General features: G+C 42.3%; 1 long non-coding RNA gene across 3 annotated transcripts in view; it reads right to left on the minus strand.

Moving 5' to 3' along the window:
- LOC134173251 (uncharacterized) overlaps positions 1-25,814 on the minus strand; it is a 45,587-nt gene that overhangs the window by 5,984 nt on the left and 13,789 nt on the right. For all 3 annotated transcript variants that reach the window (XR_009968192.1, XR_009968191.1, XR_009968190.1), the window contains exon 2: positions 12,997-13,120. This is a non-coding gene — a long non-coding RNA (uncharacterized LOC134173251). The remainder of the gene's footprint in view (positions 1-12,996; positions 13,121-25,814) is intronic.

Raw genomic sequence — 25,814 nt, forward strand, 5'->3', positions numbered from 1 at the left:
TCCCTCGGAATGTAGGATCTCAATTTAAAAATGGCACCACTTTTCTTCAATTCTGAAGTGATGCTATAGCTGTTTAATAAGCTGGAGATAGATCTAAAGCACATAAAATAACAACCTAGTTCTCCTTTTGTCTGATACAAAAAAGAGGAAGAAAAGAAAAGCATTCGGTGTTGGAATATAGAACTGGGTTTAAACTGTTAGTTACCATACAACTGTCCCTCTGTCACAGCCTGAAAGCCTGTGACCATAGGCCAGAAGCTGACAAAGTCAAGCGCACCATTACTTCTTGGTATGCACTGGTCAGAAAAAAGCATCCCTTCAACTGGGACAAGTCAGCTTCACTGCAACAGCATAAGCAGTTCACCATCAAGCAATATTTGGCCCCAAATAACTCTACGTATCCAAATAAATCACCAAGCTGATTGCAGGTAAATCAACAGGGAAATTTATATACTAACTAATAACAACAACAAAATAGTTCAAGTATCAGACTTCAAAGAAAGAAACTGTGGGACCACATATGTTAAATGAAGAGTACTGCTGAAAGTTTAAATATGTGTTAGTCCTCCATTCCATCAGATCTGTCCTAAAACTCCAGTGGAAAGAGCATTAATGGTTAATAATTGTCATGCCATAAAAGTCAGGCCATCTCCTGTGGAAAAGATGGAAATACAAGTCTCCAGGGCTGTGCAGACAGACATTTGTATTATAATATCTTTGCTTAGTGTATCATATAATAGATATATTTGATATAATTCATAAATAACAAGATATTTATGGAATCCTTGCATCTGCCTTCTATTTTTAAACTTCTGGATTTATCATTAAAGGAAGTTGTGAGCTGATGGCCCTGTACTGGAGTGTGAACAGAGCAAACTCTGTCAACAGCTAGCAAAGGGCTCAAAGGTAACTGTACAATCTGCTCTGAGCAAGGGATGCTGTGTATCTCTGTTCTGCTAAAAGCATATTGCAACTCAGCAAGTCCATTTTCTGCCATGCTCTCCCTGACTTTGGGAAGTTATTTCAGTATGTCTCATGGCATGCAGGCACCACAGCCACACACCCAGCCTGAGCCTCTGCCCAATGGAAGGTGTATGGGATGAGGGCAGCTTACTTTCTATGTCCTACTCATCTCTACATCACTCCTACCCTCATTGCTCTGGGGTAAAGCCTTGTTCTTCACACCAAAAACATGGCCTCTGCAACAGAGTCTGAGCAAAGGAATTAACTGGCACCTCTCTGTCTTCACTTACCAGCCCTGGATTCCAAAGGAAAGGTATTGACAAAACCACATGCACAGAGCCTCAAAACCAACAAAAACCCAACCTAACAGTGTACGGTTTCACCACCATGCTTGCCCACCTTACTCCAAGGCCTGAAATGACATGTAAAGACAGACTTGCTGTTAAAGATACAAGTGTTGTGTGTGAACAGAGCAGGATGGGGTGAAACCCTCTGTTTCACCAGAGTGTGGGACAGTATTCCTTAAAGAAGCACAGCTGGTTGCACTGGTACACGTATCTGAGCCCTTATTTTCACAATCTTTGTTTAAACTCACCTAAGAAAGGACACCATCATATTGCTCTCTGCTCCCACTCATTCCCAGAACTGGTTTTAAATGGTGTCTGCACACCCACCGCTGACTTTGTAAAAGCTCATAAAGGAAGCTGGGGAATCAGAAGCTGGGGCACAAAAGCAGAGAACCTGCAGAAACAGAGAAGAAAAAGAAACTGTGTTGACAGATAAGAGTAGGAAGCTTCCATCTTCTATGTGGACAAGTGTGAGTAAGGAGTATGGCATGTCCATGAAGACTTTTACACAAACCACATGCAGTGGCACTGTGTTCTTGCTAGCTGCAGGGTGAGTCACTTTAATTATGGAAGTTCTGCTATTAAACGGGCTTTAATAAGTAAATGCATTGCTATTTCTTTAGCTCTTATTACGATTTAATTTACCTATTCATTTTTCTGTTCTTTGAGTTCTTACTAAAATGAATAGCTGGCATCTCCTAGGCCTGTTCCCTTTTGTATTCTTGCCAATAGAATAACATCACAACATTCTGTAGTAATGCTCTTTGGGCCATTGGAGATAGAAAATGTCAAGTACCTTTTATATGCAATTCTAATATTTGCTTTACTCTCCATTGTTTCTAATATCCCCTGAGAACCTTGAAAGTAACATTATTTCCTTAACAAGTTTGGCCTTTCTTCCTTCTACTTAACAAATCGTTTTCTCAGGGCCTTATTACTTGCTAGTCTAGACTACAAGCAACTGCCACAAAATATTGCTGCTCATATATGTCTGGGCTAGAGAAAAGAACCTAGAAACAAATAAGCATCTCTCTTGTTTTCTTCCTGACTTGTTGGCACTCTGCAAAGAAGAACAATGGAGAACATTTCCTCAGATCCTGAGCTGATTGCATCTCAGCTAAACTTCTATTACACTTGAGCAATCCCTTAAGACTTTGATTCTCCAGCTATAAAAATAGGCCTATGATGATAATCCTGTACTTCCTTGTTATTTAAAAGGAGAGGAGCAATAATAGTTGCTGGAAAGTCTTGTGGACACCTCTTTAACTTTTGAGAAATGCCCACACTTGGGAGCCCAACACGCATGACAGCGTACTACAGAGGCATAATGAAAGTTGATCAAGTGAATGAAGTTAGACGGATTCCTAGATTTCATTTTCTAGGTTGCAGAGCTCCATGCTTCTGGTTCAATTTCTTCATCAGTTTTTTGTTGTTGCCATTTGGGTTTTTTTCCCAGAACACAAAAATTTTCACTTGGAAATATCCTTACTGGTACTAAATGTCTTTTAGGTGTTTAGTGCCAGAATTACATTCCTCAGAGTGGAACAAGACACATTAAAAAGTCTCTAATCAAAGTCCCTTAGTACGTGACACGTGGGGTTTAAAGTCTTTCCACGGGATTGCATGGGTTTAAACTCCAGCCATTGAGCCCATGAGGTACCATAGAGCTGTGTATCACAGGGACCTGGACTTGCATCCCCCTGGTTCCCTCTTATCTATGCCCTTTATTGCCCTCTAGCCTGGTGAAGAGAAACTGTTTCCAGGCTTTCCTCCCTGCAATGTAAGTGGGAAAATAGGCAAAGGTGGTTAACATTGGAATGTACTTGTGACAGCACATCTGCAAACGTGCCTTTCAGGACAATATCTTTCTAGCACACAGTGATTTTTAGAACTTACGTATATTTGGGAACTGCAGAGACTGGAAACTCTTAGTTTCTTTCAAGGTTACGGCAGGAGAGGAAGGAGGCTGAGCTGAAGTGTTTATGGGAGGTAACACATATAATTGAATCTCACAAACTGTCCAGGATGCCACTTGCAGAGGCAGAAGGACAACAAAGAGCAGAACACCCTGTTCGCATTGCACAGACCTTCATTGCTTTGCTTCAAATGCTGCTTCCTGAAGAAAGGACGTAGGATAAGTAGCTCATCTGACAGGCCAAAGGAGTCACAACAGCTACTTAATTATGAAACTCTCCTAGGCGTTTATATATTAATTCATGGTCTAATGCGGTGTCAAGCTGAGGCGAATAAAGGTTAACATATTCTATTAGCCCCAATTGTCACAAGAATTTCATGGAATCATTCAGGTTGTAAAAGACCTTTAAGATCATTGAATCCAACTGTTAACCTATCACTGCCAAATCCACCACTAAACCACATCCTGAAGTGCCACATCTCTATGTCTTTTCAATAACTCCAGGGATGGTGACTCACCACTGCCTTGAACAGCCTGTTCCAGTGCTTGATAAACCTCTTGGTGGAGAAACTTTTCCTAGTAACCAATCTAAACCTCCTGTGGTGCAACTTGAGGCAGTTTCCTCTCTGCCTATTGCTTGATACTTGGAAGGAGAGACCAGCACCTCCTGGCTCCATCCTCCTGTCAGCCACTTGTAGGGAGCTATCAGGTGCCCTCTGAGCCTTCTCTTCTACAGACTGAACCCCCCAGGTTCCTCAGCTGTTCCCCATCACACTTGCGCTCCAGGCCCTGCACCAGCTCCGTTGCACTTCTCTGGCCCCACTCCAGCACCTCAATGTCTTTGTTGTAATGAGGGGCCAGAACCGAACACAGGATTCGAGGTGCAACTTCGTCAGTGCCAAGTACAGGGAGACAAGCACTTCCCTGGCCCTGCTGGCCATGTCAAACAATATGGTCCATTAAATGTTGAATCTAATAATTTCTATTATGTTCACTATAATAGAAATTATTCCTATAAACATGATCTGAATGGCTGTGATTTATTAATGCGGACATAAGTTTAATTAGCAATTGATTTCAATTGAGCCTCACTCTGAACAGTAGGTTGTGTTGTAAGCCACGTAATGGAGTCAATATCCAAAAGTAAATATGGAACTCCAAGGCAGGATATGCTTGTCAGTATTCTCAATTTGTATCCCTGCCTCCCACCGTGTAAGAACAGCACTCCTGTTCATCATGGGATTCCATTCCCCTCTGTCAAAGAAGATTGGAAAACCTGTCTCCCACAAAATTCCAATAGTTAAAGATCTCTCTCAGAAAGCATTGCTGAGTAGAAGTTAAGAAGGCTCTCCTAGGACTGAGAACAGTGTGGAACAGCTCTGCCACCATGAATGGGAAATGCCGTAAGAAGCCCATGTAGAGGAGCTGCAGTAAAACACATCACAAAATGACAAGATGAAAGAAACTAACTCTTAGCCAGAAACCACCAACACCAAACTCACCCTCCTGAGGTTCCCCTTCACCATATCCCTGCTGCTGCAAGTGGCACATCCTGCTCCCCACAGTTGTACCTACAGTTTCCTAACAGAGCCATACTGACCCAGGAGCACCCCACACAGCACCACCTTTTGCTGTCACAACAGGGCCACTTAAATTCTTCATGACTCGGTTTTCTGCCTCTATACAACAGGGAAAAACCTGCAGTCTTGGCAGAGATCTGTGAACCTTAATTCACTAATGTCTATAAACCCCTCTGAGGTTCTTATTTGGAAGGCACTGTAAAAACGCAAAGTATTATCACTGATTCAAACTGACCTTCCCCTTGAAATATCACCATTTGAGCTATAATTCCAAATCCTGACTCTAACCAAGTGCTACGCTGTGGGATTAACCACATTAATGCTTAAAGCTGTTGCTCTTTTTTCCCCCCCTAGTGTTCACAAGCTAATGCTTGTAGGGGTCTAATCTTGGACAATTCCTTAATGATACAGATTTTCAGCTGAAAATTACTGCTACATTTTCCTGATTTCTAACAGATTTTAGTCTCACAGCTCATACAAATGTTGGAAAGTTATTTAATTCTACATCTAACATTTTCTGGATAGTCCTTCCTAATTTGAGTGTCTCTATCTGTTGTCTGCACACAAACTGTAAATCATTGTATTAAGAGTGATTACACACCCACTGACACAGAAAATTCGTGATCGGGTTGTGAGACATAAGAGGTTTACCAGATTGAATGTGGCATGGCCACATATCCTACAGAATTTATTGTTATTTCTAATCAACCCTCCTCCCCTAAACCAAGATCCCTTGGCTATAGGACTGTTGCTATACTTAAGAAGGACATTTCAAATTGAGGTATTTTAAAAGCACACTTACATAGCTGGAAGCAGGGATGTTGCAGTCGCATTTTCAAACACAAGGTTATAGGTAGACAGCTGGGTTTTCATCACGAGGCCAAATCTGGCTTCCCTTGTATAGGGCTAGGATCTAAGTCTGAGTCTGTGTTAGGCTGGTTTACACCAGCAAAATACCCCAAAATCACAGGATGTAAAGCAAACGGGTTGACAAACCTACATTTTCAATGTGTTGATCTGCCATAGGGCTCTGCCCAGTGCTTCTGCTGTGGTCATTTAGGCTGCCTCCAGTGAGGGGCCTCAAGCTCATGCAATTTAACAGCTTTCCTCTCCCTTGCAATGCCAGGCTGCTGTGGCACCCATAAATTAGCATGGGGGATTATCATTATTGCTATTAAAGCAATAAATAGTCTTCAATGTTATTAACCTGTGCATATTGATAAACAAGCATTCTAGACACCTGTGGTAAAGGACAAAATGCTGATTTTATCAATGATGAATGTGGCCAAAACAGAAGTTGCTCCCCAGCCCCTGTCCTTGCAGGAGCCAGCAATGTACTTGCAAAAAGCAGATATACCAGTGCCTTTATGTTAACTCTAGCGTAGAAAAGGTCAGTCCTGGGGAGGGGGCAGGCCCAGGCAACCACACTCCCTCTTTGGGATGGGCGACCGTGTGGAGGGCAGGTCTATGTCGGTCCCTATATCCTAGTGAACTTGTGGTATGAGGTGCTGTCTGACTGCTGTGAGTGATCAAGGACTGACTTCTAAGGGTCCTCAGGGATCCCTGCAGTGCACTGCAGTGCTGTTGCATGCAGCTCAGTGCAAGGGCATCCTACCTGAGATGTGATTCGACATTTAGGGAATAAAAGGCAAAAAGGCCCCAGCAGCACAGGCAGTAGGACAATCTCTACAGTGCACTGCATTGTGCTTCGGGGCATGCCATCAGGTTGCTCCAGAAATACCTCATGAAGCAGTCTTCTCTTATGAGAAATAACTAAAGAGGCTTGTTTTGTCACTCACCCATTAAGCTCATTGGTTTTAGAGTGCCCAGAAACTTGGCATTTCAAGGAATACCCAAAGGACAAAGACATCTACATATTTTGTCCCAGAATCCTGGACTACAAAAGTCCAACAAAGGGACAGGCAGAGGATGAGCGAGATTAATAGGCCAAGTAGGTCAGGATCAGTGTGATTCTCAGGCCAGTACAACACAGCACATTGAGAAAGCTTCCAAGAAGCGTAAACAGGAATGGATGTTTGAGACAATGAATGCCTTAATTGGATGCCCATTCTCACCGCTTCTCTCAATTAAGGAGAATCATGGATAATTCTGCCATCATATTGATGGACAATGTAAGCATTGGCTTGAAAACTCTTGCAATTTAATGAACCAAACTCTACCCAGTTGTGAATTACAAGCTAACCAAAACTAAATCCAGCAGAAAACAGTCCGGTGATGGTTAAGTCAAAAAGTAACAAAATTATTACTAACTGAATCTTAAGAACTTCTCATCAGAGGTACTACAACCCACAGCTTTTGATATCATGTGTTGGCTTCATCAAGTTTTCTCAAAGCTTGGAAGACTGGTTATGTTCTGGAAGACAGAATACTGCCTTATCCCTTTAAATTAAGAAAAAGAAGAGCCAACATTTGCTCAAATTGGAGAAGTAACTCCACTGACAGTGTTACAAAACAGCTTACAACAGAAACACTGAGCCAACTGTAACCACGTCTCAGCCCTGAAGTGAGAGGTAACTAATACAGCCTCTGGACAGACAAATCCACAGAGATAGTGCATACACATCAGGAAATAGCTGAAGGCCTATTGAAAGGACAGTATGAGATTAACATGGAAATGAACAAGTTGTAGATGTTTCAGTCTCTTCATCAAGAGACTCAGTTTAGTGAGGAAAACTTTGAGGCCAGATTTACTCATTGCCCAGGCAGTTTTAATCTGGAGTGCATTGAGAGATGCTCACCCGCTGACATTACTCAGTATTATACATTCCAAGACCAAATTAAAAGGGAAAAAAACCTGTTTAAAGTACAAATGTTCATGCTTAGACCTCAAACATGTGGACAAGAGGGAGGAGAAATTAGAGAGCTTCCAGTGTCAAAATTAACAGCACACTCTTAGTCAAAAATCTACTGATCAGATTTCATTGCAGATCAGGCAGTATTTGGTTGTTCCCAGTGCAGAATGGTTTTATGCTAGTTGAGAGTAGTCAAACCCCTTGCTTCATAAAAGAGAGGGGAAGATTGGCTCAGCAGCATCATTAAAACTTGCCCTCAAACATTTACAGATAGACCTTGAAAAAAAAGGACATATAAACACATGACCTTGTATAATCCCATTCCTTTGGCTTCTCTGCATAAAAACACAGGCTCACGCATTTCATTTAACTGTATTCTACTAAATAGATTTTTGCAAAGGTTCTTTGCACTCTATTGCAGCCTTTCACTTCTGAAACTTGGTGCACAGAGCGTCACTGTGAAGTCAAAAATGACAAGAAGCAGAAGAGAGGGTCTGAGTTTCCAGCAGTCAATAGTAGCTCTCCAACACCTGGTACTCTCACTTACATTGTTGTTTTGTCTGATATGCACATAGAAGCATTAAAAAAATACTGGAAATTCATGACTGCTCTGGCTCCTGACTAATCATTGGACAGGATTGCAGGCTGCTGACAGCAGCAATGAGAGATGTATTTTACTGAGTATGGGGTAAGCAGACCCATACGGTTAGAATAACTGACCAGAAATGTGGAAAGAGGATGCAGCTGGTGAGCTAGGAAGCACTTGCCTAAACAAGAACATCCAGAGAGCACTAACTAATGAGTCAAGTAAAGAGGAGCAAGCAAGAGAGAGTCTTGAAGGTGGGGCATTGGTATCCACTACACATATGGTATATATCTACTTTGTTATGGAATCATAGAATCATAGAATAGTTAGGGTTGGAAAGGACCTTAAGATCATCAAGTTCCAGCCCTGCCATGGGCAGGGACACCTCACACTAAACCATGTCACCTAAGGCTTCGTCCAACCTGGTCTTGAGCACTGCCAGGGATGGAGCACTCACAACCTCCCTGGGCAACCCATTCCAGTGCCTCACCACCCTAACAGGAAAGAATTTCCTCCTTATATCCAATTTAAACTTCCCCTGTTTAAGTTTTAACCCATTACCCCTTGTCCTATCACTACAGTCCCTAATGATGAGTCCCTCCCCAGCATCCCTGAGCTTTGCCTTGGCACTAAAGAAATTAGTTGTACCGAACCCTGGCACTGTGCTTGCATTATGCTTGTAGACTTCCTGCTGCAAGAGGAGATGGGATTTGCAGGCAATGGCAAGGCCTGGTCTGATTTTGTATAGATGTCCTTCAAAGGGCAGATCATAGTCATAGAGTTGGGGTGGAAGGGACCTTAAGGGTCATCTAGTTCATCCCTACTTTGACCCTTTCAACCAAAGCTGTATTCTCTGGGCAATATTTACTATGTATCTGCTGCTCCTTCCCAACTGCTATGGATTCTGCTGAATATTAACAGCCTAATCCTACAACCCTTCCTCCCTGGGCAGATCTCCTGCAGCAGCACAGCAGTCAGAACAAATTGGAGAAGACAAAGACTCCCCAGGAAACCCAGCTCAGGCAGCTGGTACAAGATCTAGGTCCATCTTTGCCCTGTGTGATGGCAAGAAGGAGATATCACACTGAAAGCACCAGTGCTGGAGCAGGCACAGACTGCATAGCCTGTAAACAAAGAGGAGGACAAAACAAGATGAGCAGCTTCACAAAAAGATGCTATGAGTTATCAAAAAAGAAACCCCAGAGAATGATAACGGGCTTGTACCTCTGATGACATTACCCTTGGTGTAAGCATAGTCTTTTGAAATGAAGGACTATATTATTAATGTTTGAACTTTACTAATGTGAAAGACTTGAAATGTCTGCTACTGTTTACTATAGCCACATATTTAGACAGAACTGAACACCATCAAGCATTTTAAATCATAAAAAAACATCCATGTGGCTGTATGATTTAAAAACCTTGAAAGCCCTCAGAAACTAAGCCACTCTTGGAGTCACTTCACCCCTATTTTCCTCTGCTTGCCAGCACACTCCAGTGTTCATGGACTGGGAAAGGTGAAGTGCTGCAGATTTGGCTAATAGTTCATGCAAAGTATTTCTTCCTGCCTGCAGTGCATTCAGCTAACTTTCCATACCCCATTGCTCATAGTGCATAAGGGTGTCCTAAAGCAGATGATGTCATTACTGTCCCAGATTGGATGATGTCCAACCCCACAAGACCAAATTGAGTCCAGTTCTTAAGCCTGTGTCTAAACTGAGCACGTGAATAGCCCCTTGAGCCAAAGATTCACTTATTAGACAAATTACTAATAGGCTATGCAAGGATCTCTGAAGAAAATCCTAATGTAAAGTTACAAATGTAAAGCAAAATGCTTCCATTTATTCATATGAAGTGTTGGCAAGTGAGTGCGTGCAAGTATTTGTGTGTGCACATGTACACGGAGTCACGGTGATTGGTTTTTAAAAGAAAATAAAAATGGTCTGGAAAATGTTTCTAGAGAACAAAAATTATTACAGGCAACAAAGGATATAGTCACATTTTTAATTCAAATTACTCCTATCTATTCTTGCCTTGCCTAGCTTTGATCCTGAGTGTCCTTATCGTATAATCACAGAAATGTTCTTGTTACCCAACACTGCTTTAAATTGCTAGGTTTAGAGAGGGGTGGTTTGGGGTTTGTTTTAAGTCTCTTACAAATTTTACAAGGCTGCATACACTTTCCAGGGCTCCATTTTCACACGTGTCTCTCTCCCATAAAAGCGGCTCACTTCTTTTAAACATAGCTACGAGCCAAGAGAAAATGATCACAAAGAGCACTATCATTAGTTTAGCATCATCAAGACAATGTTTATATGAGTTTATACTACAGAGGAGCTCATATTCAAATAACTCATGCGCATTGTCCTCAGACAAGGAAAAAAAAGTCCAACCAACCATGTAAGCCAAGTCACGAAATTTAATTAGGAAGATAAGAGATGGGGTTTTATTTCTGTGGGAGTTGTTTTAGGTTACGAAAAAGATAATTTTAGGCAGAGAATTAGCATCTTCTAATAATCTTAGACAAAAATGATTTTGTTTTGCTTTGGTTTGTAAATTAGCTCATGATTAAAGTATCTCTCTAGTTGAGCTTCTTTGTCTTTTTGCACCTATTTTCTGAATGCAACCCTGACCTGAATACTCTCGTAGCTCAAGTACAAGATTTGAAAGCATGAGAGGAACAATTATTATAAAGTGAAGTACTTACAGTTTTACTGCAAAATCAATGAACTTTCAAGTGATTTGTATCATATTTTGCAGCTGTTCTGTTTGCTTTGAATGCTATTTGCCACACCAAAAACTGTAGTACTTTTAAAGGGTGCTTTCTCTAGAAACTTCCTCCACCTGTATTTCCTTGCAGAACCCAGTGCTGTAAATACTGCTTCCCAAGGGTATTTTTATCTCACGCTTCAGAAATCCTCTCTCAACGTTTAGGCCAGTGATTTTGCTCAGTCCCTGCCCTGTTCTCTCTCATGGATTCTTAAATGAGGAAAAGCTCAAAGTTCCCAACTTAATCCACAATTTTGCAGCAGTTCAATGATATGTCACCATTCAAAGCTACCTTTCTGACACTTTTATAACGGAAAGGAACAGCCCCATGTGATCTAGGTGTGTAGGAGCTCAGACCATTTGCCAGGAACCATACAGTAAGAAGCAGCGAAGTGGCACTCCTCCCAGGGGCCTGATCCATAAGGTCATCCATGGACATTAGAGGTAAATATTCTACTGACTTCAGTGGTACAGGGTTAGAAGAACAGCTCAGCTTGCTCTCAGATACATTTCCAAATCAATCCTCTACCTCAAGCAGAGCCATCTCCTTCTCCAAATGGGATTGCAAAAGTTAGGACCTTTATGAAAGACCTGCTTGGTTACCTTTCCCTACTTTGACCCTCTCAGCCAAAGCTGTATGCTCTGGGCAATATTTACTACAGATCTGCTGCTCCTTCCCGACTGCTGTGTATTCTGCTGAATATTAACAACCTAATCCTACAAACCTTCCTCCCTGGGCAGAGCTCCTTTAGCAGTCCCTTGCACTCCAACACAACTGATGTCATCATTCACAGAATAACAGACAGGTTTGGGTTGGAAGGGACCTTAAGATCATCCAGGTCCAACCCCCTGCCACTGGCAGGGACACCTTCCACTAGAGGAGGTTGCTCCAAGCCCCTGTGTCCAACCTGGCCTTGAGCACTGCCAGGGATGGGGCAGCCACAGCTTCTCTGGGCACCCTGTGCCAGCACCTCAGCACCCTCACAGGAAGAATAATGATTGTGTTACTGCACTGTATCAACCACTACACACACACTCACTAAACGGATGGCCTCTTACCTCAGGTTAATTTACAGTCCTGGTTACAACCAGATGCAACAGGGGCAAATCAAACGAGAGGGGAGAGGAAACTCAAAAGAGAATGCAGTGACAATAAAAGGCAAACAAACAAAATAAACCCAAAACATATATCAACTGGCATAGTCTTGTGGGCACTGCAGTGGAAGGGAGTTTATTCATGGTGCTATACCCAAAAGCATTGCATAATAAAATTGTATTTCATACATTCACCAGTACATAAAATTAATGCAGCTGTGTAACTCCTATTATACTTCCTTATGTAATTCATACCACTCCTATCTCCTTTCTGTTTAAATCAATAGAAATTTAATTTTCCTTAAATGCTTACTGATCACCAGTAAAACCTTGAATTATTTGCTTTATCAGAGCTAATACAAAGATGTACTTAGGCTGGTTCACAGCTCCAGTGACTGGCAGTCACAGCTACTTTTAAATCACATTCACTGACCTTCTAGACAACATCCTCAGACACTTCAGACCAAAGCACACATCGTGGAAGTTTTACAATGCACTATTCCACTGCTCAACTTAGGAGTAGGTGAGCCTTAGTGTTGCTGCTCCATGGTACCTGATGAGAAAGGTACCTCTCCTGTGGTAAATAAGGTAAAAGCATATCAACTAAAACCACAGTAATCACAGCCCATCTAAAACATGGTAAATTGATCATACATGTGAGCCCAAAGAGAAGAACAGAGAGAGACTTTACATGCAAAAACTATGAAACCCCCGTAAGTCACATAAATACTTTAAAGATGAAGCCCAGAGGAAATACTGCTTTGAGGATGTCTACTGGCAGTTACACCAATACAGGGGCATTTCATTTAACAGATCAGAGCCCGGAGCACTTGAACCATCTATTGGTTGCCTTCTGACCATCAGTATGATAACTGTCCTCTTAAGCCCCTCCCCTGGGGCTGTCTAGGTCACCTTTACTTAAATTTACCTGATTCTAGCTTTGCAGTCACGGTTCCCAGCCTTTGTCCTCTTTCATCCAGCATTTCATCCTTCCACTTCTTTTTTTCTTCTTTTTCAAAACTGCTGTTAATTAAATTTAACAATTGACAAACCTAAACAAGAATAAAAGTGGGATTCTATCTACGGTACAAGTGATTTCAAGCAGGACACAAAGATGTTTGAATCCTTGGGATGCAGATCTCACCATTCCAAATGCAAAGAAAAGTCAAACTTAGAGCTGTCCCAAATTATACTGTCACGTAGGTACTCTCACACACATACCCACCTTGATGCAAATACAAAAAAAAATATGTGGATTTTGGTAAAAACTTCATCCAACAAAAGAAGGCACAATAAAAATTTATTTAGGAATTGCTTAATTTCAGAATTGTTTTTTGAATTCCTTTTATGTTACCTAAAACTACTGGTGTTTTCTCCAGCATGTCTATCTTTATGAGTACCACATACAAATATAGACTATTTCTATGTGTAATATACTTGGTGGGCTTTGTACTTTGCTGTATAAAGATTGAGACAGTTGCTATCAAACCTTCTCTTCAGTTTCAGTGCCTTGAAACTATTTGGCACTAAAACAGGTCAGCTCTTAAGTAACATAACTTCTTAAAAGAGAATTGTTACAGATAGGTAGAGACACAATAAAAACAAAATAAACCACGTAAAGATATAACAACAAAGGACTTTTTTGTTTCTGACTATACTGCTAAAAGAAAGAATATATATTGTGCAAATCAGATCTGATAAAATTCATTGTTTTAAACAGTAGACAAGCACCAGTGTTATCTCTTATTTTCATCTCTTCCATACTATCTGAATCTATTATCGCCCATTTTGAATCCAAAAGCCATGATTCAACTGAAGCACATCTTACAGCACAACATGCAATATTTTTCAGTCACAGAGAAACCACTTCAGTCCTTAAATTGTTCCAGCAGTTCATTATCCTCCCTGATAAAAATGTACCTTGTATCTAGTCTGAATTAGTCAAGATTTGCCTTCCAGTTCTGGACTTTGATAACTTTTTGCTCATGTTACTGCTTGTATTCCCCCCCTGTCCCCGGAGATATTTTTATCACTGTTTAACCTTCTATTTGATGAACAGAATGTATGAGGATCCTTGACTCCCGCATTCCAAACCAGGTTTCCATTCAGGTAATTTGTTATGTCACTCTTCCCTGAACTCTAACCTTTTTAACATTGTTGTGAAGTGTGGCCCCTTGGAGCAGATGCAGTAGCAGATGCTTCCCCTCAAAGCTTTTCCCCATTTCCAAGAACAGGGATTTGTTCTTCTGGCCACATTCAGCTATTTGCCCACCTGCAATCCTGAATATCTGTGCTGGGGCTTCAGCACATTCCCAGTATCAAGTAACGTGATTTTGGCTGCTAGAAGAGCCAGGTAAAAAGAAACAGAAGGAAAGGTGGAAAGAAAGGCAAGTCTGTGCATCTGGTTTCTTCCCACTGCTATCCTGTACTCAGCTGTGCAGTTTATAAGCAGCTTTCTGCATCTTTGGGGCTTATTTTATTTGTATTCCTAATGTTACAGTGCAAGGAGTCACAGAAGACCTGCAAGCACCAAAACCTGAACATATGCAGCATCCCCTTTGGTAACCCCCCCACCTCAATTGTTCCCCATTACTTTTTTGGATAAAAAGTATAAAAGAACAAAATCTGGAAGCAAATGTTCAATGTAGTCAGTGTACAGAGCACTAAGCTTGGGAAAACCTGTTATCTGGCACAAATTCTAGAGCACAGTGCTTATTTGAGCTGGTTGCAGCACAGAAGCTTTAAAGAACATTAAGGAGGAAAATGACACTAAAAACAGTTCTGTCTGCAGCATTACCTGCTCTCAGCTGAGCTAATACTCTCTGTGGTTTTGCAAAGCATTAGTGAAAAAGAAAACAACAAACCAACATTAAAACAAAACTCTAACAGCAAGTAAAGAGCCCTCGGGGCCTGGGCCAGAAACTGAGACTAAACCAGCACCAGTAGTGACTGTCAGCCTCTCTACAGAAGCTTTCAGGAAACAGAAGTGGCCAAGATGCTTACAGTTTTTAATGGGTTGTTTGTCTTTCCTAGGAAAGAACTTGCAGGGATGAAAGCAAGCCCTGCAAAAGCTGGAGTCATAGGTCTTACTGAGGGCTCTGTGTGCTGTCCCCATAGACTCCCTCGTTAGCTTGTGTGTAAATGCAGAACTGAACCAAAGCCTTTGTGCGGTGCCAGGGGATGCTGCAATGAAATCATCTGGAGGAGTTATAAAGACTCACATGCCTTTCAAACCATCTGTGTGTATTACACCATCACCAAGTCTTTTTACAGAGATGTCCTTGCATTGATCAATGCTGTCATTCACAAACTTTCAGGTATCTGGATTTAGGCTCCCTGAAATCATCGGACTGACTAAAAATGCTCCTACGCTTGATATAGTTGATGCTGAAGTAATGTATTTGATGGACTTTCTATTTAGATGGTAAATACTCGGGTTCTGTAGGGTATCTATTAAGAAAGTATAGTTTGCAGGCCTGAACTATTCCAAGTCACAGAAAGTGCATATAAAACAAACACTAGGGTCTCCCTTACTCTGTGTAAGACGGTGGTGGGCTACGCTGGTGCATGCTTGAAACATTAGGGAAGACAGACTCTAGGTAAGTAATAAACTGCTGTATGTATTGCCTTAGGAGCAGGTTAGAACCTTCCCTTGCTCACCAGCATTTAACAGCAACCCCTCCAAAGGACAATGCTTCCAAAAGCACAAAGTTGAACATGGTAATAAAAACACATCTTAAAAGCTCAAGCCCCTGTGTTTCAGTGCTTTAAAAGGTGGCAGCTTGGCAGACCTGGAGACTGACAGCAGCAGTGTCAGCTTTCCTCTCAGTGCTCTGCCAAAGCACCTCAACCTTGACCTGAAGAGAAAACCACAAAGGGTTTGAGTGGGATTTCATGCCCGTTCACTCTGGCATCTCTGCTGAGATTGCCAACACGGGGGCCAATTAGTGCTTGCTTCTGAGGAGCAGTTTTCCCACCGCGTGGAAGTGACACCTGTCCACTGAAACTAGGCAGAGACCCACCGATTCCCTGGGTGCCAGCGACTGCGCAGCCACTGCAAGGGTTACTGCTCCTGGTGACACCGCTTGCACCAGGCATGCAGCAGCTCCAAGTCGTTGTCCAAGTGGGACCAAACCCACTTTTCTTTCCCAACAAGTAGTCCTTTCTGATTCAAAATAGCAGCCTTGTGTTAAGAGATTGAATTGTTGGAACAAGTCTGAAGGAGGCCACAAGGATGCTCAGGGGCTGCAGCACCTCCCATAGGGAGACAGGCTGAGAATATTGGGGCTGTTCAGCCTGGAGAAGAGAAGCTGCGTGGAGACCTCAGAGCAGTTTCCAGTGTCTGAAGGGGGCTACAAGGATGCTGGAGAGGGACTCTTCATCAGGGACCACAGCAATAGGACAAGGGGTGAGGGGTTCAAACTGAAACAGCAGAAGTTCAGGTCAGATCTAAGGCAGAAGCTCTTCCCTGTGAGAGTGCTGAGGTGCTGGAACAGGGTGCCCAAAGAAGTGGTGAATGCTCCATCCCTGACAGTGTTCAAGGCCAGGTTGGACAGAGCCTTGAGCAACATGGACTAGGGTGACATGTCAGGGGTTGGAACTGCATGATCTTAAAGTTCTTTCTGATCCAATCCATTCTGTGATTCTATGCATTTTAAAAGTGATTCTTACTATGCAAGCTCCTCGAGCCTCACTGCAGATCAAAAGGCTGGTTTCATTGTGTATGCAAGTACAGCCTCATCAAGGAATTGTACAAGGGCAGAAGGAGATGAAGAGAGAGGTCTTCAGCCCTTTTTGTTAAACAGAGAGAAAATGCAACTTTCCTGCTGGGCTCTTTCCCTCCTCACAAGACCTAATTGGTAATTTTTTGGGGATGTTTGCATCCTAAAGCGATCAAGAAGGAAGTAGCTGCAATTGTAACATGAGCAGACATAGGTCTCTTCAACTCAGCCACTATAAAACTCATCACACTTTAATTAATGTCCTTGCAGCACAGTTTGAATAGGAGCCCATTTGCAGTGTAAATTGTGGAAATATTACTTAGTGGAACAGGAAAATTCTTTGTGGATTAAAACAAATTTTATGAAGAATATCTTTCATAAATTCCAGTTCATTCAGCTTCATTTTGTCAAAGTGAAAAAGTCATTCTCTTTCAAATCAGACATCACCCTCCAGTTTATCTGTCACCAGCATCATCTTACTAACCCCTCTAAGGATGTCATCTGACTGCAGTTTTCTATCACTCTGTAATTCCAGGTGTACTTCTTGACAATTGTTTTAGATCCCTATCCAGAGTCTCCTCCAGGAATCTAGAAGGACCATGAAGATTGCATCAAGGACTTGATTAAACAACAGATAAAATGCTTACCCAGCATCCTAACCTCATTTGCAAGGTTTCACACAGCATGATTGACAGCTGATGCCCCAAGCAAAACTGCTGTTTATAGAGTCCTTTTCAGTCCAACCACATTAGTCTCTCCGCATAGCAGAAGTCAGTACACTGCTATCAAAACCAAGTCTGTGACTGATAATATTGAACTCTTCATTACCCCAAGTGTTGCTGCAAGTAATACCATGGCTTTGGACACCACCATTCAATGAAGGCTTATTATTATAAAGATTCAGCTTATGGCATGATGAGAACAAGCAGCTTTGCAGCCAAGGTAAAAGAGGTGAATTGCAAATAGGTCTAGGTTATGAGAGAGACAGTGCCCCATTTTTATGAAGGAACCTGGTACCCTGGCACCCAACACAAGTTCAGTGGAACATGCTGGATCCTGTGCATTCAAACAGAACTGACCAAATTGTGTCTGGCGTTACAGTTCATGTGACTTATAAGAATAGAGACTTGTCCTGGCCTCCTCTCCTGCATTTACTTTCTCTCCCTCTTCACTCCAGAGGTGGCTGCATGCAGTACTGGCTGTTCAGAACTGGCTACACACCAGGATCTCTCAGCAAGATAGCTGCTAATCTCTCCCTGGGAACAGCACCCAGTTTGCTCTGCCCGAAGTCACAACACATCCTTCTGGTTCCTTTGTCCACTCTGTATTTCAGCCTAATTAACCAACAGTTTCTAATGATAAAAATAATGAAAGAAAGAAATTACTTCCCAGAACGATGAATACATTGATTCACATGTGCTGGGCAGTTGCTCTGCCAGCTCTGCTGCAAGAGGAAAAAGAAATAATGGAAAAGACTTTCATTTGACTGAGTTCCTTATTGCACCAGTGTGCTGTGTGAGTCAAACTAAACAAGGACATCACTGGATCTGCTGATGGGTTGTTCATTGAAAATCTGGGGATGATAAGGGTGCTTGATCATCTAAGATGGACTATGGCAATGGTCCATATTTACAAAACATGTTCAAATCCTGCAGGACCTCTAAAATGCAGCAGACATAAAGGGCTGCAGGAATACATACGTCATGCCCCCATCCCTCTCAGATTATACCCTTTATATTTATTACCTCTGAAAGCAGCCCATTTTCACCTGTTTTAGGCATATCTAGGGTCCCTCTTAGGCATATCTAGGGTGAAAACACCCCAACTACATGGAACGTGTATACTATCTCCAAAAAGTAAAAGTATCAGGATGCTCCAAGAGTTAAGTGAGGACCCCAAGACAACACCTTAACACTGTGGTCAGACAGGGAACTGAACTATACCATCAAGGGTGTAACTTTGCAGAGCTGTAAGGAACAGGTCTTAGCTGTTATAGTAATGACAGCTGAAATACTGATGGCCAACAGGTAGCTGAACTGATAGGGAACTCAGAGCAAGAAGAGAGGAGGATGAACCACTGCCTTGCCTTGCTAATTCTAAAGGCCAGCCCACCTATCATTCATTCATAAAAGGAGAGGAAAAATTAGTTTCCAGAAGGCAGGAAAGCAGGAGAAAGAAATCACTTATTTTTAGGGAATGGTAAACTCTTGCATGGACAAGGAGTGCATGAACATCCAGTCAGAGTGGAACAATTCAACCCCTCTTCAACAAGAAAATCCCACTGACAGCAGACATCTGCCTGAGGAAAAAATTTAGACCTGAAACTGAAATCTTAATTTCTGAGAGTTTATCTATAAAAATGAAGCCTCTTCCTGCTCAAGAAGGAAGAGAAAGGTGTGCTGAGAGTTTTCCAGCAATCTCGTGAAAGATTAAATCCTTGGAATATTTTCCTTTCTACCTCATCAACCATTCCCCCGTTACAGAACTGCAAAAAAAATGTCATTCTTCCTGACTGACTCCCCCGGCAAAGTTCCTGATCTCATGTAAGACATTCAGGGCAGGATGAGCATCGCCCCTTAGCTGCTGGAATTTGATGTGGCACCTTTAATTACCTCTAATATTAGGCACTAATATGCTCAGTGCGGCAGATGAAGGATGGACACACATTTTCAGTGAGTTACGAGACAGGCATGGGGCTGAAGAATGAGAGCTGTAACATTTAACCTGGTGCAACTGATCAATTCGTGTTCAAAGTCAGCAGTCATTAAAAACTAATTGGTTTTCTTTTGATTTACCCTGACTAACACACAATTGCCAGGTGAGTACAGAGGCTGGTCTACCAAGATGACTCTTTTGCTATAAATTCTCTAAACCAGAGGAGACCAAGAAGGAGAGAAGCATTCCCACAGGTTCTCAGTTCAAACCAAGAGCTGTTTCCCCTAACCTGATTCAGCACAGCTTTTCCAGTCTTCAATAACCACCAAGTCACTATATGTTTTGATCACCTCACGTTGTCCTGCTTAGAACCCTCTGGTCTGATAGAAAATGTTAGAAGACATGGCATGTCCACTCCTGAAATGTCAGCTTCTCATTCATACACGTAGTTCACCTCCCTGTCAGCACAGGCAGTGTCTGCTCAACCGTAACACTGGCCATTCATGCAGTTCAAGACACCTGAGACAGTTCCCATCATCAGCTTTCCCACAGCATCATACATGCCAGTTAATGTGCATGTATGTCTGAAGAGGGGAGTCATATTCAGCAGCAACACCTGAAGAGTGACCCAGAAGAAACTTTTTGTTACTCCAGCAGCATGGTTTTGACACCTATAATGTCATTCTCAGCTCAGCCTTTGATCTTTCCAAACAACAGGCCTATTCATGGCCAGCATTAATCCCTGCTCACCACTGGCAGGGGCTTAACACAGCCATGCAGCAAGAAGCAGAGCAAGTTGAGTTGTACTTGCTGAGACCTCCAGCTGGGTCAGAGTAACGATTCCTGGCCTAGGATACCTGCCTGTCCCTCATCTCAGCGTTACACAATCTATGAGAATAATAACCTCAGAGGAGAGAAGAATCAGCTCTTGAACTGCTGCAATTTGCAGGCCAATCTATGAAAGAAAACTAGAGCCAATGCCAGTTTACTGTACTATGTTGGTCTATAAATGGTTCAAGAGCTGCTGGGCCATCCCTGCTCTGGAGCCAGCAATCGCAGGAGAAGGAAGCATAGGGGAGGGTGGGTGACACTTCAACCATACCAGTTTAATCTCAAGCCATAAGTGAGCCAACACCTCTGCTAAAGTGATGTGCCTCACCAAAGATTGCACAGCCTTTCCCTCGGAGAGGTCACTAGAGAGAAGGTGAAGATAAAACACATGGAACGCAGGCATTTGAAATAAGTCTCGCAGTCCTTACGCATACAAGCCATTCCCTGAAGAGCAGAATGCCACCTGAGAGAGGACGACATGCATAATAAGTAAGAGAGACAAAGTTATTTAAGGCCCTGTACTCATTCTGATAAACTCTGGCAGCTGACAGAGCTAAATAGCTATGCCGCATTGCCCAAGGCCTTCCCTCAGTTTTGCAGTTGATAAAACAGGGACACTGTTTTACAGAGATGCAGTCGGGAATCCCTTGATGGTATTCAGTGAAGGTTTCCAGAGTCTAAACCACCAGGTGCCTTTCATTTATCATGACACAACCAGCGAGCAGCAAAAAACACAGGACCTCACAAAATAACCAGAGCTGCTTCCGTGCAAAGGCAAGGCAGGCAATTGTCTGTGGCAACAGACTGCCAGGGTCAGCGAAACAGGCAAACAAGGGTAGCACAGACTTGGCTACATCAGATCTCCAGGAAGCCAGACCAGCTGTTTGTGTTCCCAAGAGGAATATCTCAGTGCCCAGGGCATTTACTGCTGCTGCTGAGGAGAGGAAGAGGGTTCCCCCGGGCAGAGCCACCACTCCTCCCAGCCCTGCTGTGAAGAGCTAGTTCCATGGCTGGAATCAACCCTGCAGGGCTGTTTCTCCTGCCTCTCTCCCTCTGGGGACAAGGGAGGCCTCTCCTGGCTGCTCACACCATGGGCATTCCGATTCAGTGATGCCCACGCTGCTGAGGGTCCTTGACCCAAGTCTGCATTTCCTATGTGAACATTACTTGCATAAGCCACCCATGAAATGAAATACTGTGATTTATGTGACAAAGAACTACTACCTTGAGTTAAGCCTTACAGAATCAGGCTCACGCATCATCTGCGATGGCCTAAGCAGCGTTTATGGGGTATCAGAAATAGGCCTGAGAAGAATGTGCAGTTTAGGGCCTCTATCCAGCAATCCATGCTGGCAGGCCTGTGAAGGGGTTTGGACATCGTACAATGAGCGATAACAGCAAACAATGGGAGAGGAGAGAGTGGGGGTCATAACTGCAAGACCATCTGGTTGTTTCCCTTTGCTGTGTACACATCTTGCTAGTCCTGCCGCTAGAAAGTCAGAGAGGGTTGTTGGAGGACTGAGTTACTAATGAATAGTTGCCTTTGTGTCTTATACACCATTATTGACACCAATGGTTGCGGCAGCATTTCAGACACTGGTTTCTGAGGAAGGCCAAAATCGCAACGTTTCTGACCGGTAATATATCAAGATGAAAAATAATTTGGTAAATATGACAATTTTGTGACAGTTTCATGTGAATAATTTTTAAGCCTTATTTCATGCTTTTCCTTATCCTCTAAGGTTTTCATTAAGAGTTCTTAATTCCCTTCCTGGGATCATTAGCACTTGGATGGTCAAGCCCATAACTGACATTCTATATACCCAGACAAAAGAAAAAACTACAATAAAATGAGGGATACTGTATGCTCTTTGGTAGGATACATGAAGGAGACTCACTTATTTGCAATTAGTCAATATGGGTCAATATTGGATTTATCTTTACTGAATCTCCACTAAGCTTCCAAATCAATGAAAAGAAAACAGATCAGGCAGATGCATCTTGCTCTGTGCTCTACCTGAAACCAGATGTGGGCTTTACTAAACCACATGTGGGAGCGAAAACAGAGCCAAGGGCCCTTCTCAGAGAATCACCTGCCACTTGACCATATGGTTTCAACCTTGGAGTCGGGTAGCAAGGGCATTCCAGCCTTTTGCAATCTGCGAGTTGACCGGGTGGGAGACATGCTCAGAGATACTGTGGGCTATCTAGGAGGGGCAGAACCAGGGCTGGAAGTAGAGGATGGCACCTCTCACTGCTGAAGAGGAAATCTTAGATTTGAGCATCTCCTCACTTAAATTAGTTCAGTTTGGCAATAGCTCCATAAAGGTCAAGAGTATAAAACTGCAGGAAAATACAGGGTTCAAGCCAGAGGTTTGTTTGAACAGCCTCCATTTGAATTCTGACTTGGCTATTCCCCAGCTTAGATACCCAGACAACTTTTTCTAATCTATAAAAAGAAGTGAGGGCAAACTTGGAGCTGCTCAGGAGATAAATCCCACTTTCCATACTACTATTTTAGCAGACAAGAGGATGTAAAGCAGACTGCCAGGGAGCTCGAGGGGCTTTCTTTCCTGCCGCTCATTTTTCATCACCAATCCTGAACAGACCCCAAAACTCAGACTAATTAAAGACAAATAATTAAGCACATTCAGACTGGGAAGGTTGGCAGACTCCCACTGTATTGTAAGACCACCTTGGCACTTAAATGGTTAGGGACTATATCCCACAACATCATGCTCATCTCATTGTGGTAGAGAGCTCTTGAGAATGTTATTAGCTGGGTGTTCGCCTTGCCGTTTTTCCACATGAGGCAGATGGGTAATTACGAAGCTAATAGTCTGATTGAGAGAAATCAGATGCAGTGGTTTGCCCAATTAGATGATACATTAGCTTCCTTCTTTGTAAGCAGCTAATGTGTGAAGCAAAGTGGTATTTTTGAGGGTCAGAATCCTTAAACAAGTGCCGAGTTGCAGATTATTGTGTCTCTCTTTTTTTTTCTAATGGAGGAAAAGTGCTAAGTCTTCATTACTAAAAGCATAGAAAATGCAAATCAGGCTCTGAAACAAAAGAGTGAAGGGACAGGCGAGAATATTTGGTGTCCAATGTGTCAACCTACAACATCAATTACATTGAAATGCAATGCATGGGAGCCTAATCAAGGATAGTATAATTGTAATAATTGCATGCTTTTGTTGGAGAGCTGCTGCCATTGTTATTGTCAACCATTTGTTTTTCTCTATTGTTTAAGGGGAGAGTATTTAAAATATATATATGTGTGTGTGCATATATAACCGTGCATAAGTGATTGAAGAGCAGCATAGGTAGAAGGTTGTGTTACCGCACATAGAATGTATTAAGTCTTTCTTATTTCTGTCTTTCAGATGGTGGAAAACCAAGAGCCTGAACTGCAAAGGCAGGTAATGCCAAGCACTGAGAAATGGACACTGACTTACAATCTGTGCCAAACAATGAGAGATACTTTTCCTTTTGCTGATGCTTTCCATGGCCTGGGAAGGTGAGCAACTCCCAGTGACTGGCAAGTCATGAAGTGGGCCAGTGGTAAATCATTCAAACAATCCCCAAGGCACCTCCAGTCTGCCTTCTTACTTTGGAATAAAAAGGAAAGAGGTCAAAATAAACAGTTTCTCTCTTGTTATATTTCCTCCAGAACTGCAGCCTGTTTCAGCCATTGAAAAAGGAGTTTTTAAATCTACAATCTTGACAAAGGCATTCAAGATAAATGAACACAAAGGAGGGCACTGCATGGAAGAAAATATGACAGCATGAGTTTACTCAAGATCTTATTAAGGGAAAGAGGGAGTAAGAGCCTCCTGTAAATAAACCAGTCATATTTCCTGTATCCTGAAGTTGGGCTGGAGTTCTTCTTGCAGCAAAGTGCTCAACATTCAGATCAAATGAGAGGTTTATTTTCTCTCGTCACTTGGGCTTGCCAATAGGTTGAAAGGAAGGCACAATAGAAACGGGCTAAAACATTTAACATAGCTGTTAAATCTCATTCTCCACAGCTAAAAAAGAACAATGCTGCACCGTCTTTACTGAGAATACACTCTCCTGCCATAGGAGGCTTTTCATGTATCTCTAACAATCCTGTACATACTCCAAAACTCACACTAATTAAAAGCAAATAATCAAATACATTCAATTTGAAAAGTTGGCAAACTCGCTTGTATTATTGTGTTAGCACCTTGGCATCAAAGCGATCACATCCTGCTAATCTCATTGTGCAGGAGAGCTCTTGAGCATGTTATTCAGTGGGTCTGCTCTGCTCCCTGCCCCCCACCTCCCAGACCCACTCCATCCTCCTCCACCACCAGCACTTTCTTTCTTTACCTAGATAAAGAAATGAAAACGTAAGCAAAGATAAGCAAACCCAGGACAGTATTTTCATCACATTTCACTCAGAGACAGCCAGAACTTCTGCTACCTTTCAGGGAGATTTCCTTTCATCCTGGTTTCAGTTCATCTCCACAGATACCTGTGGTAAACCTGAGAGATGCTTTAAAATAAGCTAAGCAGACTGCATTTGTTTCTCACTAGCTCTCATACAACATTATTATATTACTGTATCAGAGTACTTGGCTACCATAGCAATGTGAACACTATAAATGCAATAAATAAAAGCCTACAAAGTTAGCAGCTTATGACAGACTAGATGAAGAAACCAAGAAGAAAGCATCTTAGGATTTCTTCTCTTTGGAAGCTTTATTTTAAAGGTAAAACTTCTTTCCATTCGCTGTGCAGTAAAAGCAAAGCTGGTTTTGCTAACAGCAACATAATGCAAAGGAAAAAATCAATGTTTTTTCATACTTCTGCAGAAGAAGGCTTCATTTTCTTGACAGGCTTAATTTGTACAGAGGAAAACCTCTCTGTAGTGACACTTGTAAAAACATGCTTGCCCTCTTGGTAAGAGGCCACCACTTTCTGAAGGACATGATATATCGTAATCTTCAAATGGATAATATTATAGAAAGGCCACTAGTTTTATGGCTGAAAAAAGGTTCTATATGACACCTTATCGCATTATTGAAGCATTAGGTCTCTCTGGAGACTATGTTTTAAGATTGTGAAGCCTTTCACATGCCTGTGGCCTGTGCATCCACCTGAAGTTAAAAACTGACAAGATAGAGATGACCGTTTGTGCACTATGAAGAAGTATCAGTTTAGTTTTCTGCCACTGTCTGGGAGGAATTTTCCCCAAACAGTCCAACAAATCAAGATCAAACAAATTTTCATGAATAAAGATGCTTCATTGCAGCCATTCCATTCTAACCATTGGATTTGTTACAACTGTGATGCCCACCACAGTGGGTAGGACCAAGAAGAGCTGGGTACTACTGTTAGCCAGGGCAGGTACAAGCACTCAGCACTAAATTTCTGCCTTGATGGAAAGACAGGTCAAAATCCACATATTTCTCCCAGCATTGTCCTGTTCTGGGCTAAGGACAGCATTAGCCTTCCCCATACGTTTCTGACTGAGATCCTGTGTCTGTGCATAGGTATGTATTTGGTTATTAAA

Source organism: Pezoporus occidentalis, unplaced genomic scaffold, assembly GCF_034315485.1.
Source record: "Pezoporus occidentalis ecotype Australia unplaced genomic scaffold, CSIRO_AGI_Poc_V1 ctg50, whole genome shotgun sequence".
NCBI lineage: Eukaryota > Metazoa > Chordata > Aves > Psittaciformes > Psittacidae > Pezoporus > Pezoporus occidentalis.